This window comes from Dermochelys coriacea, chromosome 6, assembly GCF_009764565.3.
Source record: "Dermochelys coriacea isolate rDerCor1 chromosome 6, rDerCor1.pri.v4, whole genome shotgun sequence".
In the NCBI taxonomy this organism is placed as follows: domain Eukaryota; kingdom Metazoa; phylum Chordata; order Testudines; family Dermochelyidae; genus Dermochelys; species Dermochelys coriacea.
In genome coordinates, this window is record NC_050073.1 from 14,459,063 (window position 1) to 14,476,775 (window position 17,713).

At 42.9% G+C, this 17,713-nt stretch overlaps 1 protein-coding gene across 4 annotated transcripts in view; it reads left to right on the plus strand.

The window, feature by feature from the left end:
* The first annotated feature begins 579 nt into the window (after window positions 1–579).
* The window catches only part of CPT1A (carnitine palmitoyltransferase 1A), a 73,459-nt gene continuing 56,325 nt past the window's right edge, over window positions 580–17,713 (plus strand). The window contains exon 1 of one of the 4 annotated variants that reach the window (XM_038404910.2): window positions 580–830. The gene's annotated coding sequence lies outside the window, so the exon portion shown is untranslated. The remainder of the gene's footprint in view (window positions 831–17,713) is intronic. The other 3 variants (XM_038404909.2, XM_043517914.1, XM_043517913.1) reach the window with 3 other exon arrangements.

Below are 17,713 nucleotides of genomic sequence, written 5' to 3' on the forward strand. Positions count from 1 at the left end.
TACCCTCCCACTTAGGTACTGTTCAGCAATAAGCAAATATCCATGGCAGGATTCCTATCTGAAAAGCAACGTGACTTGGTAAAAAGAAAAGGAGGACTTGTGGCACCTTAGAGACTAACACATTTATTTGAGCATAAGCTTCCGTGAGCTACAGCTCACTTCATTGGATGCATCCGATCAAGTGAGCTGTAGCTCACGAAAGCTTATGCCCAAATAAATGTGTTAGTCTCTAAGGTGCCACAAGTACTGCTTTTCTTTTAGCGAATACAGACTAACACAGCTGCTACACTGAAACCTGTGACTTGGTAAGGGGTCTTAGCATGAGCCCAGCTGTTCCCTGAGCACCACAGAGCCTGTCCCCGCCTCTGCCTCACATCAGTCCCTTTTCACCAGAGAGTTGCACACCCCCTCTTTTCTAACAGCCCCCACGGTCCCTCCCCTGAGCTGACCCTTCCCCTCATTTAGCCCCCCCCTCCACGCTTCCTCCTTTAGCCCCGCCCCACGTCACAACGTCGACCCCCTTCAGGGGCGGGCACTCAGCGCAGGGGAGGCGGTGGCTTCCTCCGTCCCCGCCCCCCGCGCGCCTCTTCCCTGCCCCTCTAGGCCTCGCCCCTTTCCGGCGCCGCAACGCCTCTGGCCCCTGTCCCGCCCCCAGCCTGGCGGCTTGCGGGTGGCTCAACCAATCGAGGCGCAGCCGGTAGCCGCGGCGCTCGCGCAGCTCCTTCAGTGCCTTGGCTGGGTGGGCGCGCGCGTGTGTGAGAGAGCGGCTGACCAGCCGGCCGGCGCGCGCCCTGTAGCCTTCTGTCTCCTCATCGTCGCCGCGAGCCCCGGTAAGTGACACCCCTCTGCGCAGGGACACGGCAGCGGCCGGGTGGTAGAGCTGCGCCCCAGAGCAGGGGCCCCCTGGGACAGGGAGGGGCGCGGGGTCGGTGGGGTAGGGGCTGAGGTCGCTCCCTAGCAGGGGGCTGCGGTGGGCTTGAATCCCGCCCTAGTAGTGGGGTCCCCATTAGCGAAAGGTTTAGGTTGGGCCTGGTGGCTCGGGGGGCTCCCCAGGTGGGGCTGGGGTGGGTGAGCGAGCACGGTCCCCCCATAGCAGAGGGGCAGGGAGGGTGCGTGCGCGGGGGCGCCCTGTGCGTTGCCCTCAGCTTGACTGACTTCCAGAGCGGCATGTGCAGCTTCTCCCTGCTGTCAGCAACGCGGCTCCCTCCCCGCCCCCTTCTCCTGGCTGGGGGGAGTCTGGCCTCTTGGGGTCCTGGAAGCGACCCCTCCCCATGCAAGTCTCCCAGGCGCTCAGCCGTGCTCGCTGTGCGGCGCTCCCGCAGGGGTGGTTCCGACTGTTGGCTCCCGGCACGGGCTCCCGCACTGAGGAATGAATGAAACGTCAGTCATTTTGCCTCACCCACCCAGAGCACCTTCCAGGGAAACAGTATCCAGCTGATTCTCTGTCAGTATTACTTTGTAGGCACCCCACGGCTCGGACCCACCGGGGCCAGCGTCCACCTCGTCTGAACCCGTGTTCATTCTCTGACTGCGATCACTCTGGTTAAAAATGCAACGTTCTAAAATGAGGCCAAATGTAAAATCGTAATTGTGCTGCAGAGCCATTGTACAAAGGAAATATCTATACATGAAAGTTAAAATAGTCAGGCCCTGAAAGTTGCGGAAACCTTTCATTTGTTGTGCTACAAAACACCCAGTTTCTGTGATCAAAAACACAAAGTAAATGATATTCTGTAGCATCTTCTCTCTCCTTCTCTGTATGGTACAAGAAAGGGCAGGTACATCACAAAAATGTGACTTTTTGCATCCGTTGACTGTATTTGTCTTGACTTCATTTTAGAACATTGAAGCGATAAATATAGGGAGAGGGGTGATGGTGGGATGGAGAAGGCTGTTTGAAGATAAATAATATGTAATTTGTGGTTAGAATGTCCCCCAGTGTAATTTGTAGCTCTAGGAAAGTGGGATAGTGTGAGCGGATATTGGCTAAAAAAAAAACAACCCTTCACAATCAGCTATCATGAGCTGCTTTCCAAATTTTCATTAACTTTTCATGCTCTACCATGGTCCTCTTTCCTGTGTTTGGGATGGTCAGCATGTTGGGTTGCTGTCATGCAGTAAGCAAGCTAATTATGCTGGAACTATAACATATTTGAAGTGGTAGTTGAGTGACTAAGACTTAACACTATCTCATACCCGTCAGTATTCTTAGCTAACATCTGAATATAGAAAACACCTGGAAGTGAGGCATGTCTCCTGATTTCATCAGGGAAGTTCACATAAAATACTACTCAAGATACTTAAAAACCTTTTCAGTGCTGTCTGTACACTGCTGTATGGTCTCTGGTGAATCTGCTGCACCAGAGGAAATTTTCCCCAAAAAGCTAGTGTAAGTATAGCCAAGTGCAAGAGATTTCAAGTCTTATAACTCAAATTCTTTTTCTACCGTGCAGATGACTTGTGCTTTACTTAGTCTGTGAGTGTGTGTATGTGTAATGTAATATATAATTTTGTTTTGCTTATTTGAAAGGCTAGATTTTGGATTAAATTTTAACAGGAAAGATTACACTTTGCATCATGGTGTCTTTAAGAGTGCTAGGTCTAAGAATGGGGAATATCTTTAAACTCCTTTTATTACACTATTCTCTAAGTGTCTGATTACTTGTCTTTCCAGATCTAAAAGTATATTTACTTTAATCAGCTTATAATACACCTTATTTGCCTGTAAATAATAATGGAGAGAAACTGCTCTCACTGATGTCAGTACTGTACAGCAATGAGGTTTCGTAGCTACCAGTCCTCAGACTGATGTTTCTGACTCTGTGGATACTGAAAATGATTGATTGAGATAACGTAACTTAAAACCACTACAAACATGTGACTAGCATAAATACAGAATGTCAACAGAGATCCAGAGAGTTACATTTGTAAGCTGTTTATTAAAGTATTAAACTTCATACTAGTGCCTTACATCTGTAGTTGGAAAGAGAATCAGATGCATTAGCTTGGGAATGGGACAGTCTGGGGAGAAGAGAGAGACCCGGAACCTAGAGGAGCAGACTCCAGTCCTGTTACAAGTTCCATGCTCTGCAACAGGCTTGGTGTAGCTTGAAAGCTAACTATTAGTGCCTGAGTTTTCTAACTCATAAAATGTTGGGAAGCTACAGCTTTCACTTACGGACCTTTTCCTTAAATGAACAATTATGTTTAGAAAAACCCTTGGAAATCAGACTGAACATTTTTTTACCTACTATAAAGACTATTACCACTGAAAACAATTAGAGAAAAAAGTCTTTCAGTTTTACTTTGGGCAAAATATCTTTTTTTAGTATCAAATTCTTAGTTCTGTGTTGGGCTGTATCTTTTTTTCTACTTTAAAGACTCGGTTCTATTCCCTCTTTTTTTTTTTTTTTTTTTAAAGGGGGTATGCATTTAAAGTCTGCTCTTAAACTCTCCTTTCTTGTTAGCAGCCGCACTTCCCATTTTGTTAGACCCCTGGCAGTGAACCAGGATCTGTAGTCCGGAGTGTAAAAAACAAATTGAGCTTTTGTTGTTCAGTAGCCCATTCTGCAGCAGCATAACCTTTCACCTACTTTTCTGCAGCAGACATGTGACTTTCTAGTGCTGAGGAGGAGGAGTGCAGTTTCAAGAAAAGAAATACCAGTTGCGCAGTGGAAGTGCCCTTCAAATGACACATCAGAGCTTTGTAAAACTAAACTGCAGATCCAAATGTATTTCTCAATGATTTGGTGGGAGGGTAGGGGTAAAAAAAAGAGAACAAAAATGCCTAAGACTGTTTAATTCAAATGTTTTCTTGTCAAGAAAAATGGTTAACCTTTACAATATGCAGAGATAATGGAACTAGTGGATCTAGCTTCTTGCTGCTTTAAAAAATCTATGATGATAACCCCAACATTGGAGAGCTTTCCTGTATAAAAAGCAACTTAAATAGATGCTTCTTTTTTTTTTTTAAATTGGCATGCAACTAAGTTGGGTATCATAATTCAATACAGTCCTCTAGAACTTGCAGTATACTGTGAAGTATTCCTAAACTCCAGATTTTTAGGAAAACATGCATATAAACAATTGTAAAGCAGTCCTCCCTGCATGTTCAAATCAGCTTTTTTTGTAGGGTCTATTTAAATGATGGCACCAGTATTTGACTCTCTTTGGTTTGGTTTTTTGTTCTTTTTGGTCCCTAGGGCAAACAAAAAGTCCACCTCTTGAACCCTCCCCCCATGCCCACCTCACCCACTTGCACTGTAAATCGCATAATCTGCTGTCTGAGCTGACCCCACTTTTTTTGCCTCATTGGCCCTGCTTAGCAGTCATATTGATAGCAGTTTTGAGCCCCTGGAGAATGTATGCTTAGCCAATAAAAAGCCGGTCACTCCAGTTGTCTAGGTTAATGTATGGAGGGTAAGCATTGCAATTCTGTGTTACCGCAGGAATATTATAGAAGCTAATTAGTGGAATGCCATTATTCTGGTAATGTAAATGCTTAGGTGTATCTTTCACAACAGCAAAACCAATCCCCCCTCCCTCCAAAAAACCCTCAACAAAAAACAACCCACTAGTCTTCAGCCCTTTCCTTGCTGCATAGCAAAATAGCTATATAATGTTTTGGTTTTACGTATCTGGCTTTTATGTAGCAGGATGTACTTTAAACTTCCAAAATGTCATAAAAGGTGGCTTTTGCATGGATGTAAGGAATAACATGCATTGCAGTACAGGCCTGAATTAATGCCTTTTTCTAGGCTTGTACTGTATAGAAAAGAACATATCTGGGCAGAGAATAAGGAAAATATCTTTCTACTAGTATTTTCCTGATAAGTGAATGTTGGAGCTGCAGCAATTTTGCCTTTGAACTGAGTTGAGCTGTGCGTCTGTCAGTCTGTGTTTTTAGACTGTACATTATAGGGCCTTTCCTCTACCTGTAGCATGCTGCTGTGGAAGTGTGCTGGAGTGGCAGTTTTAGAGTGAAGTCCTCTAGTATTTATGCAGTAAGTACAGTTTAGGCTGCTGCAGTCAGGTTCCCCCATTTTTATTTGCCCATGTGCCTCTACTATTGTTAAAATAGTTAGACTTGGTAGAATTCGATCATTATTTTTTTTATAATTTTGATGAGTAACATTGTTTATTTTTAAGTTGCTTTTTTTAATTTACCTGTTCAAAATTTCACAATTGTGAAAAATTAGGAGTTTTAAACATTTTTTTTCTGGATTTCTGTTGATTAAAATTTTCACAGTTGTGAGAAAATATTGGGGGGGCAATTATTTAAAGACAGTAGACGCTGAGATTCAAAAAGTTAAAGCTTTATTACAGTTAAAACACAAATTGTCAATATCAGATGTTAAAATATACAGTAGAACCTCAGATTTATGAACACCTCGGGAATGGCGGTTGTTCTTAACTCTGAATAAAATATTACGGTTCTTCTTTCAAAAGTTTGCAACTGAACATTGACTTAATACAGCTTTGAAACTTTACTATGCAAAAGAATAATACTGCTTTTAACCATCTTAATTTAAATGAAACAAGTACAGAAACAGTTTTCTTACCTTGTCAAATCTTTTTTTAACTTTCCCTTTTTTAAGTAGTTTACATTTAACACAGTACTGTACTGTATTTGTTTTTTTTGTCGCTGCTGCTGCTGCCTGATTGCATACTTCCAGTTCCAAAAGAGGTGTGTGGTTGACGGGTCGTAACTCTGTAGTTTGTAACTCTGAGGTTCTACTAACAAGCTAATATCCTTAAATTGAACTATAATAAGTGCTCAGGTAGCACTTTTCTTTCTCTGCCTGTCTGAAATATAGTTCATCAGCTTGTGTACAGTGAAATCAACATTTACTGATAAAAATCTAATCCTCTAATCTAATCTAATCTTCGCTCAGGGGTGTGAAAGATCCACACTCCTAAGCGACACAGTTGTACTGACCTAGCTCCCAGTGTAGACAGCGCTATGTTGATGGGAGAGCATCTCCCATTGACTTAGCTACCGGCTTTCGAGGAGGTGGAGTACCTACACCTCTGGGAGAAGCCCTCCTGTTGGCGTAGGTAGCATCTTCGCTGAAGTGGTACAGCTGTGCTGCTGCCTCATTTTTAAACATAGAGCAGCCCTGAGGTTGCCACCAGCTCATTTTGCATAGGCCTCCAAACAGGTAAATGTTACATGACTTGGTTACTATTAGTCAGAACTGGTTTTGAATTGGTGACTTAGATGTGGAAAACACTGTAACCCATTGGTTCCCAAACTGGGGGTGTGCCCCCCTGGGAGCGCATGAAGAAATTCCAAGGGGGGCGCGAGGTTGCCCAGCCCTTGAGCTCCTGGCCAGGGAGGCTAGCCCCCGGCTCCTTCCCTCCTGTCCACCCTCCCCCGCAGCTATGCCGCTGTGCGGGCAGCGCAGCTTGTGCCCACCCACCTCCCAGGCTTTCCAGTAAGCCAGTCCTGCCGCTCTGAGCGGCCTGGTAAGGGGGTGGGGAGCAGGGGGTGGGGGGGTTGGATAAGGGGCAGGAGGTCCCGGGGGGGGAGGCAGTCAGGGGACAGGGAGTGGTTGGATGGGGCAGAGGTTCTGGGGAGGCAGTCAGGAGACGGGGAGCAGGGGGTTTGGATAGGGGGTGGGGTTCCAGGGGTCCCGGGAGGGGGCGGTCAGGCAAGGAGCAGGGGGATTGGATACGGGGTAGGGTCTCGGGAGATCAGGGGACAAGGAGCAGGGTGGGTTGGATAGGGAGTGGGGTCGGGGGGGTGGTCGGGGACAAGGATGGGGGCGCGGGTTGGATGATGGTAAAGCAGAGGGGGGGGTGAGGGTTTTTCGAAAATTAAAAAGGACGTGATGCCGAAAAGTTTGGGAACCATTGCTGTAACCATTTACCAGTCAGTTCCCCTATAATGGGGAAGCATGAAACACAGCATTCAATTTAGATCAGTGCCTTAAAAAAATAAATAAAATTGGATGATCACAGAGGCACACTACTTCTAGAAGAAAAGCAGAATTTTTACTGAACTCCATTGAGATACAGAGAGAGATAATAATAATCATTTGTCCCGCTCTGCCATACCCCCCAGCAGATGGTTTTCTTTTCTCTCAAGAATTGCCTGCAGGGGAAGGGTTTTATAGTTGTTAACATGATCCTATTGGGATCCGGGCACCCGCCCACTGCTGCCCCCAGCCTAAGAGGGGGATCCACAGGACCTGGACACTAAATGAGTAAGGGAAACTAATGAAACAACAGGGATGGGAGTGTGGTCAAAGGATCAAACAAAGAGAACCAGATGGCGACACCAAGCATAGTAGGCATGGAGAAACGATGCCTGCAAAAGGAATATCTGTGCTTCACTTGTCATTTGGCCCCCAGCATCATTTTACTTTATATGTTAGCTAAACTTGTTTGATTCCTTAGAATCCTTGCTGGGGACACAGAGTTGTTGCTTTCAGCCCTCTCCACTCGTGATCAGCTCTGAATTGCTGACTAAAGACGGTTCAGCAAGAGAAACAGGACTAACTGTTCAATATCTGCACCTGAGGGCATGGTGTGTATTTGTGTGAAAGGGTAGTAAATATGGTTTTGAAGCTTGTATTTGTGACTCCCTTGTTTGGCACTAAGTTTCCTGAAACCCTTCCCACTCCTCACCTCTGACCTAGTCCCAGTGTACTGGGAGTAGCAGTCAGTTTATGAAACCCAGGAGACTGGGGTGGTTCAAAGTCAGCTTTTTTTTTATGTGTATGTGTCTTCATGACTTCTCCAGTGTGGAGCTATAATGGTTCTTTATAATTGTATCAGTTGATAGAAGTCCTGTTTAGTCCAATATTTTCTTCTCCCACCTCAGCTGAAAGTTCTGTGCCAATTCTACAAGGATATCAGCCCCAGCTGGTTTGGGAATAAGGTGTTCTCTATGCCAGGGGTTCTTGACCTTTTTCTTTCTAACCCCCTCTCCCCCCATATGCTATAAAACCTACACAGACCACCTGAGCCACAACAATTTTTTTTCTGCATATCCAGTAGATTAAAAGCCAGGGTCGGTGTTAGGGGATAGCAAGCAGGGCAATTGCATGGGGCCCCATGCATAGCTAAATTGCTTCGGCTTCAGCCCCGGGCGGTGGGGCTCGGTTTCGACTTTCTGTCCTGGACCCAGCAAGTCTAATGCTGGCCCTGCTCTATGGTTTATTTTGGCAGACCCCCTGAAACCAGTTCACGGCTCTCAAGGAGGCCCCGGAACCCACAAAATAGAGCTATGTTGAGTGACTTGGTTACAACACAATTCTATTTAATAGGGTAGGTGAATTTTTAACAATATTCCCAAACCATAGTAAGAATTTGGACCATGCAAATTATTAGCATGGTTTGGAAACTCTGAAGCCATTTTTATACTACAAAATGGAACTTTGTAACCAGATTCCCCCATTATGGTTCTGTTTGGGCCTCAGTGGGTTTTATTGGTCAGGTCTACATGCAGGTCAGCATCACTGGTTTTTGTTTCTTCTTCCCCTCCTCCCCCCCCAGCATTGTCCAAATTTAGGAGGGGAAAGGAGGTAAGTGGCAGAATTAAAGGACCTCCTGTAGAATGGAGGTCAAGAGCAGCTAATGTGAACAACAAACATTCTCAGAAAGCTGTCCCAGGCTGACCACGGGAATCAAGGGATTTGCTTACATTACAATAAAAAGACCTACCGCATGGCCTCAGCTGACATGAGCTTGCGGGTTATAAAATAGCAGTGGAGATGTTCAGGCTTGGGCTGGGGCCAAGACTTGGAGACCCTCCCTTCCTTATGGGGTCTCAGAGTCTGGACTCCAGCGCAAGCATGAACAGCTACGCTGCTGAGAGCCCCACGGGGGGAGGGGTAGGTCTCCAAGCCTGGGCTTCAGACCAGACCTGAACAGCTATGCTACTATTTTTAGCCCTGCAGCCAAAGCCCCATGAGTCCAAGTCAGTTTACCTCATCTCTGAAACTTGGTGCCACGGGATTTGTATTGCAGCGTAGATAATAGTCAAGCTCACAATACATAGATGCAGCTTGGTCTTTGCCATTGGCCCCAGCAAGCCACCCAAAGACTCGGACATCAGGCTGCCTGTAAACATTCTGGCTTGCAACACATCCCCAGTGTTGCTGCACGTATGTGAAGGACTTTGGCTCCTCATTGTAGATGCACACTGTAAATGCAACTGTAACGCTGAATAACTTTTTAAATATTACTTTCCCAAACGGACAGTGGTTGTCAGACACTAGTTCAGATCAATCCTGGATAGGTGGTATGAGTTTCAAGAGGATGAGAGCCATGGTTCAAGCCCCAAATGTGCTAAAAAATTTAAAACTGTTAAATTTTGATGTTGTGACTCTTTGGGGTGGGAGGGTGGGGGCTGCATCTTAGGAACCCCTTGCTCAAACAACCTAACATTTGGACTACTAACTCTATACCCTGGACCCCCCAAGGCACAGAAGTTTTCACAACAAATCAGTCAGCATGCAGATTTTAGAGTACTTTTCAAAATTTGGCTGTTAAACAGTAAGCTAATGCCAGTCTTAACTGTAGTGGTGCTATGACCCCAGTTAAATGTTTACTAGAGTCAGTCAGCTTAATTTTGTTTTCATCCAAGTTAAATAGTGGTTAAACTGAATATTTCTTTAATTCAGGTTTAAGAGGGCTATGTACATCTGAAATATCATTCTGTCTGTCTCTGATATTACTGTCTTTATTCCTTTTGCTCCATCCTTTATGCTATAACCATCAGATTCAGCTGTCAGGTAGAACATTTTGGCTCATGCAGGTCTCAAGCCATTTCTGTGCAGTGAATATTTGTTTTCACTTTTGCTTTGCAAATTTCTCTAAACAGTGTTGCATGTCTGATGTATTAATAGTCTTAAAATACAACTTTGTCATAGTCACTGTAGTATCAGTTGCATTGATAAGATTTAAGTGCAGTGAGTTTCTGTGTGTGTCTTGGGTTGTTTACCATGTAAGGTGGAATAGCATGATTAGATATCAGTAAGGATGAGTAGAATTGGAGGAAAATAGGGCACTGCTTTGAAATGGAAATACTTAAGTGAATAACAGTTCTTGGAGGGCTTTCACAGGCAAATTTAGACATCAGCTTTTGCAGGGGTGTCACATGGTACAGAAATGAGATAGCTACCCTGATTCTGAGCTTCTGCTGTCTTACCATTTTTTTTTAAACTTGGAAAGCTATTAATACTACTACTTTCCTGTCATTCATGACTAATATAAATAGCCAATAGTCAGAATCCTCTTTCTATCTGGGTCGCTATTTAAGTGCTTCAGAACCAAGTGCTTCTTCACACAATTTTCTGAGGACATGAGTTCTAGCATTCTTTGAGTGGCATACCAAGAAGTGTTCAATTACGCTTCCTAATAGCTATACATGAGTATGTAAAATTCTAGAAATACCTGATCCCACAGTCTAAAGTATCTTTGGAATTCTACTAAATTGCATGTTTTTGATTAGCTCCTTGTTATGAGGTCGTTGTTCAAATACTGCCTTATGTGAGCACCAGATTCACACCAATAAAGAGTTTTTGGGCATCTTTAAGCATGAGTAGTCCCCTACCCTTAAGGCCAAATTCTGCCATGATGAAGGTGGATAAAGTACCCCAGAAGTTAATGGCGTTGTACTCCTAACAAGCCTGAATGTGACACTAAATTATTAAACTGATACTCTAATTAACAGAATTCTCTAGTATGAGCTGTATAGAACAAACTATTAATTGAATAGGGGAAAACTCTGAAATATAAGTTATAGAGATCACAACTGTTTTTTATTACTCATCTCTCATGTTGGCTTGGTTGGGCAGTAGTGGAGTCAGTTACCTTCCTTCTAGGTGTGCAGAGCATTAACCCCTGTAGAGCAGAGTCTTCAATTTTAGAGCTTAGTCTTCATTAGGAATGTTATCTTAAAATATCCTGCTACTATCATTGGTTGAGCATCATCAGCGGGAGCATTAGTGTAGATAGGTTTTAATCAGACATCGCAATTCTAACTACTGTTTCATTGAGCCCTGGTCTCCACTGCAAACTTACATCAGTATAACTGTCGCTCAAGGGTGTGTCCACAGAATCCACAGCTGTGAACAATGGAGTTATACCATCCAAACTCCTGGTGTAGACAGGATTGGGTCGATGGGAGGGCATACTACTGTCTCTCAGGGAGGTAGAATGGCCCATTTCAAACAGTTGACAAGAAGGTGTTACTCACACCTTCTTGTCAGCTGTTTGAAATGGACCACTCTCATTACCAGTACAAAAGTTATTTTTCCTCCCTTGGTATCCTACTGTTAATTGAATGTCTCGTTAGACTGGCCTCACACTTGGTAAGGCAACTCCCATCTTTTCATGTATTTACACCTGCCCCTGTATTTTCCACTCCATGCATCTGATGAAGTGGATTCTAGCCCATGAAAGCTTATGCCCAAATAAAATTGTTAGTCTCTAAGGTGCCATAAGGACTCCTCGTTGTTTTTGCTGATACAGACTAACACGGCTACCACTCTGAAACCTGTCATCTGACTTTGTTTTTTGAAGCATATTTTACCTATTTTCAAGTTGATGAGTTTACAAACATTTTAAACTATAGTAGACCACATTGTAAAAGGCCACCAACTTGAAAATCACATTTTTACCTGAAAATCTTGTTCTTGCTATTAAAAATAGTACCCACAACTTTTAAAATAGGACACAAGAAAAAATGTATTTCACTTTTTTCTGTTTACTTTGCATTTTTGACTGCAGTATCGATGTGGCTGGCAAGGGTGGAGAGCTGGCAGGGCAATGGGGCAGAGATAAGTCTGTTCTTGCAGACACACATGCACACAAATAGCTTGTGAACTGCACTAACAGTGAATTTAGTGATTATAATTATTATTTTTGCAAGTGTAGATGCAGCCCAGTAGTGCATTTAACAGCAATGGTAGCAGACGGAGGGAGCAGTGGAGCCTGATTGTGCTTCACAGATTGTGTTTCACAGAAACATTAAACAAGATGAGTTGATAGACTTCAATTCTTCTGCAGTATCCAAACTGGGGTAGACATACAAGGGAGTTCAGCTTGATGTATGTGTAATCATAGTTATATATTAAGAAAATTATTACAGAACTATAAAAATCCAGCATTTTACTTTTGTGTGAATCAAGTGCTGTATTTTTGACATAATGAGGTGGTCACTTTGCTGTGAGAGAGCATGAATAACCAGTGAGAGTGAGATGGCTGTTAGAACTGTGGACCTTATTCATAAGGAATAGGACCTGGTTTCTGAGAATTAATTTTCATATGAAAGACAGGAATGTTAGAGAATTAGATTAATTTTTTTACTAACTTTTTCTTTTGGAGGTTACTGCAAGTTTGTTGATCTGAAGACGCAGCAAAACAGGCTTTTCCACAACCTCATCTCTGACCTGCCTGGTGAATGACTCTCATGTTTTCCCCTCTATGATGATTATGCTTTTGTTTCCACCCAGCTATACTTAGCTGGAAGTAGAAACTATGGTAAATTCCTGAGATAAGGGAAAAATAAGGCAAACAGCAGTGTTCGCACCTTTCTGCTCCTCTGTGGCATATGACCTTCATCAAACCTACATCCAGATGAAGATATTTTGATTAAGGCTAATGATTACTGCTGTGCGGGATCTTTCAGTATAATTTTTTTTGCAGTTCATCTGTTGGTTATAATGGAAAGGAGATTGCTGGCATGCAGTTTTTTTAAAAAATCCCATTTTTTTATTTAAATCAGATTTTTTTAAGTTTTTTCCTCAAAAAGCATTTTATCTAAAGACAAAAAGAAAAGCAGTACTTGTGGCACCTTAGAGACTAACAAATTTATTAGAGCATAAGCTTTCGTGAGCTACAGCTCACTTCATCGGATGCATTATTTATTAATGTATTAATACATCTGATGAAGTGAGCTGTAGCTCACGAAAGCTTATGCTCTAATAAATTTGTTAGTCTCTAAGGTGCCACAAGTACAGCTTTTCTTTTTGCGAATACAGACTAACACGGCTGCTACTCTGAAACCTATCTAAAGACAGTTTTAATTAAGATACATTATAGCTCGAAGATATCTCAATATGGAATCGGGATTATAAATTCTAATTCTATAGTATGAGACAATTATTCGTGTAATGTTTAAGAAAAGTTTTATAAATGAGTTCCAATAGTTCATGGATTAGGGACCCAATCTTATGGGGTTCCACAGGCTTCTGTATAGATTATTTAGGTTAATCTTTTTATCTACCCAATGGAACTCAGTGCTCAGTCTAGAAGATACCATCAGAGATGCTTAGTTTTGCAGTTCTCAAACTGTGGATTTGTGTCTCCAGAGGTAGCATGCTTGTTAACAGCAAAACTGTTTTAAAATAAATAAATATGTAGAAGTGAGAAATAACAGACCTCAACTCTATTGTCCCTCTGCAAATTTGTGTACACAGAGTCAATCCCTTCCCTCTCTCTAAAAGTGCAAAGTTTCAAAAAGTTCAATGAATAGAAGATTGTTGGGGGCGGAATAGATCTGGACAAGGAGAAGAAGTCTGGAGATAAATGTGAGAAGTGAGCGACATATGCTTTTTTGTTTGCTGTTGAAGAAAAAAATCCAGAATACTTAATGTTGTTGTTTTAATTAAATAAAACAATTTAAGTGTCTGTCTGGTGATGTTCTTCTCCTAATACAGCATGGCAAGAAAATCCTCCAAATCTTAATGATTAACCTCTTGATTTGGAGATAGTTCACCTCCCAATGACTTCATAAATATCTGCTTCAGTTACCTTTGGTAAATGAAATAACCAACCAATCATTCATTTCAGATTAGTTTTACAGCTATATCAGAAAAAGTTTTCAAACTAAATCACTGTTTAAAAATGTATAGTGTGTACAGTAACTCCTCACTTAAAGTCGTCCTGGTTAACATTGTTTTGTTGTTATGTTGCTGATCAATTAGGGAACATGCTCACTTAAAGTTGCGCAATGTTCCCTTATAACATTGTTTGGCAGCTGCCTGCTTTGTCCACTGCTTGCAGGCAGACCAGCCCATTGGAGCTAGCTAGTGGGGCTTGGAACCAGGGTGGACTGGCAGCTTCCCATTAACTCCCCTAAACTCCCTGTGCGGCAGCCGCCCAGCAGGCTATCGGTTGCCGGCAGTTCAGCTGTCCCTCCCCCCACTGCCATGTGCTGCTCCTGCCCTCTGCCTTGGAGCTGCTCCCGGAAACCTCCTGCTTGCGGTGCAGGAAGAGGGGGGGCTAATGTCAGGGTGTCCCCTTCCCCCCTGCTCCTGCCCCCCACTTACCCCTTCTCCATATAGAGCAGGGTGGGGACACAACAGGGCTCAGGACAGAGAGAGCTTTCTGGTGGCAGTTGCTGTCTCATCTTCCTGATGTGCTTAAAAAGGCAGTGTACTTAGAGTGGGGCAGCGTACTTAAAGGGGTAATGGACATCTCTCTCTCTCTCTCCCCCCTCCACACACAGGGTGTGTGTCTCTGTGTGCCATGCTATCTTCCCTCCCTCCATTCGTGCTGCCTTGTAGAGTGTGAGGTTACATTAACAACAATGTGTTAACCCTTGAGGGCTCTGCTGAATGCTAGTTCATCATTTAGCAGTAAGGCATTCCCTGGGAAATACCCCACCCTCTGACTCCTCCACCTCAACCAAGCTTCACAATCATCATTGCTGTGTACAGTATTAAATTGTTTGTTTAAAACTTATACTGTGTGTGTGTCTGTGTGTGTAGTTTTTTGTTTGGTGAAAAAAAATTCCCTAGAACCTAACCTCCCACCCCATTTATATTAATTCTTATGGGGAAATTGGATTAGCTTAATATCGTTTCACTTAGTCGCATTTTTCAGGAACTTAAATACAACGTTAAGCAAGTTGTTACCGTATCTTCTAAAAATGAAACCTACATCTATCTCTGAGTTGTGAGGAATATGTATTAAGGTTATAACAAGCAACAAGAATGCACTTTTATGTTGAAAACCATGATTAAATCAAGTCTTCCTGACTAGTGATTTAAATCATGATTTAAATCAAATCCACCTTGCTGGCATGGCTGTGCAGAATAGTTGCTTATCATTAAACTGTGAAACTGATGGCAAACTGGAAGTAATCTTGTATAATAGTAAGTAATTTTGAAACATTGGCAGTGACTGTGTTGTGCTTTAGCTACTGCAGTTTTACTGCCAGTTGGAATGTCTATCTTCAGTCAGTTGTCACAGGATGACATGGTTTGTATACTTTAGATGGCATAGAAAGTCTTAACTAATACACTTATGAGCCACAACAAAAGGAATCTGAAGAGAATTTTGGCATATTCTGAGGATTCTTCTATCTGCCTCCAATCTGTAAAATTTTTGTGGAGATTTTTATTTATAATCTACTTGGATTTATTCTTTATTTTATATCATATGTCAAGACACAAAAAGGTCACTGAAAAAATGTTTGGCTTTCTAACCTGCCTTCGCTGCAGATAGAACAAGTAGAAACCACAAAGTTTCACAAATCACACAATCGCACAGTGTTTCTTAGTTTCTAGCAATATAACTGTCTTTTCTCACTAGTTTTTAAGACAGTTAAATATTCACATGGAAAAAAGTCATATTCAGAAGTAAAGTACAAAGATTATGTTTTCCCATCTTTCAGAGTAGCAGCCGTGTTAGTCTGTATTCGCAGAAAGAAAAAGAGTACTTGTGGCACCTTAGAGACTAACAAATTTATTTGAGCATAAGCTTTCGTGAGCTACAGCTCACTTCATCGGATGCATTCGGTGGAAAATACAGTGAGGAGATTTATATACACACACAGAGAACAATGGGTTTTATCATACACACTGTAAGGAGAGTGATCGCTTAAGATGAACCATCACCAGTGGGGGGGGGGGAAGAGGAGGAAAACCTTTCATGGTGACAATCAAGGTGGGCCATTTCCAGCAGTTAACAAGAATGTCTGAGGAACAGTGGGGGGTGTGGTGGGGGGAGAAATAACATGGGGAAATAGTTATACTTTGTATAATGACCCATCCACTCCCAGTCTCTATTCAAGCCTAAATTAATTGTTTCCAGTTTGCAAATTCCAATTCAGCAGTCTCTCGCTGGAGTCTGTTTTTGAAGTTTTTTTGTTGAAGGACAGCCACTCTCAGGTCTGTAATCGAGTGACCGGAGAGATTGAAGTGTTCTCCAACTGATTTTTGAATGTTATAATTCTTGACGTCTGATTTGTGTCCATCTATTCTTTTACATAGAGACTGTCCAGTTTGACCAATGTACATGGCAGAGGGGCATTGCTGGCACAGGATGGCATATATCACATTGGTAGATGCGCAGGTGAACGAGCCTCTGATAGTGTGGCTGATGTGATTAGGCCCTATGATGGTGTCCCCTGAATAGATATGTGGACAGAGTTGGCAACAGGCTTTGTTGCAAGGATAAGTTCCTGGGTGAGTGGTTCTGTTGTGTGGTGTGTGGTTGCTGGTGAGTATTTGCTTCAGGTTGGGGGGCTGTCTAAGCAAGGACTGGTCTGTCTCCCAAGATCTATGAGAGTGATGGGTCATCCTTCAGGATAGGTTGTAGATCCTTGATGATGTGTTGGAGAGGTTTTAGTTGGGGGCTGAAGGTGATGGCTAGTGGCGTTCTGTTATTTTCTTTGTTGGGCCTGTCCTATAGTATGTGACTTCTGGCTCTGTCAGTCTGTTTCTTCACTTCAGCAGGTGGGTATTGTAGTTGTAAGAATGCATGATAGAGATCTTGTAGGTGTTTGTCTTTGTGTGAGGGGTTGGAGCAAATGCGGTTATATCGTAGAGCTTGGCTGTAGACAATGGATCGTGTGGTGTGATCTGGATGAAAGCTAGAGGCATGTAGGTAGGAATAGCGGTCAGTAGGTTTCCGATATAGGGTAGTGTTTATGTGACCATCACTTATTAGCACCGTAGTGTCCAGGAAGTGGATCTCTTGTGTGGACTGGTCCAGGCTGAGGTTGATGGTGGGATAGAAATTGTTGAAATCATGGTGGAATTCCTCAAGGGCTTCTTTTCCATGAGTCCACATGATGAAGATGTCATCAATGTAGCACAAGTAGAGTAGGGGCATTAGGGGACGAGAGCTGAGGAAGCGTTGTTCTAAGTCAGCCATAAAAATGTTGGCATACTGTGGGGCCATGCGGGTACCCATCACAGTGCCTCTGATTTTAAGGTATACATTGTCCCCAAATGTGAAATAGTTATGGGTGAGAACAAAGTCACAAAGTTCAGCCACCAAGTTAGCCGTGATATTATCGGGGATACTGTTCCTGACAGCTTGTAGTCCATCTTTATGTGGAATGTTGGTGTAGAGGGCTTCTACATCCATAGTGGCTAGGATGGTGTTTTTAGGAAGATCACTGATGGATTGTCGTTTCCTCAGGAAGTCAGTGGTGTCTCTACGTAAAAGAATAGATGGACACAAATCAGACGTCAAGAATTATAACATTCAAAAACCAGTCGGAGAACACTTCAATCTCTCCGGTCACTCAATTACAGACCTGAGAGTGGCTATTCTTCAACAAAAAAAACTTCAAAAACAGACTCAAGCAAGAGACTGCTGAATTGGAATTAATTTGCAAACTGGATACAATTAACTTAGGCTTGAATAGAGACTGGGAGTGGATGGGTCATTACACAAAGTAAAACTATTTCCCCATGTTGTTTCTCCCCCACATCCCACCCCCCACTGTTCCCCAGACGTTCTT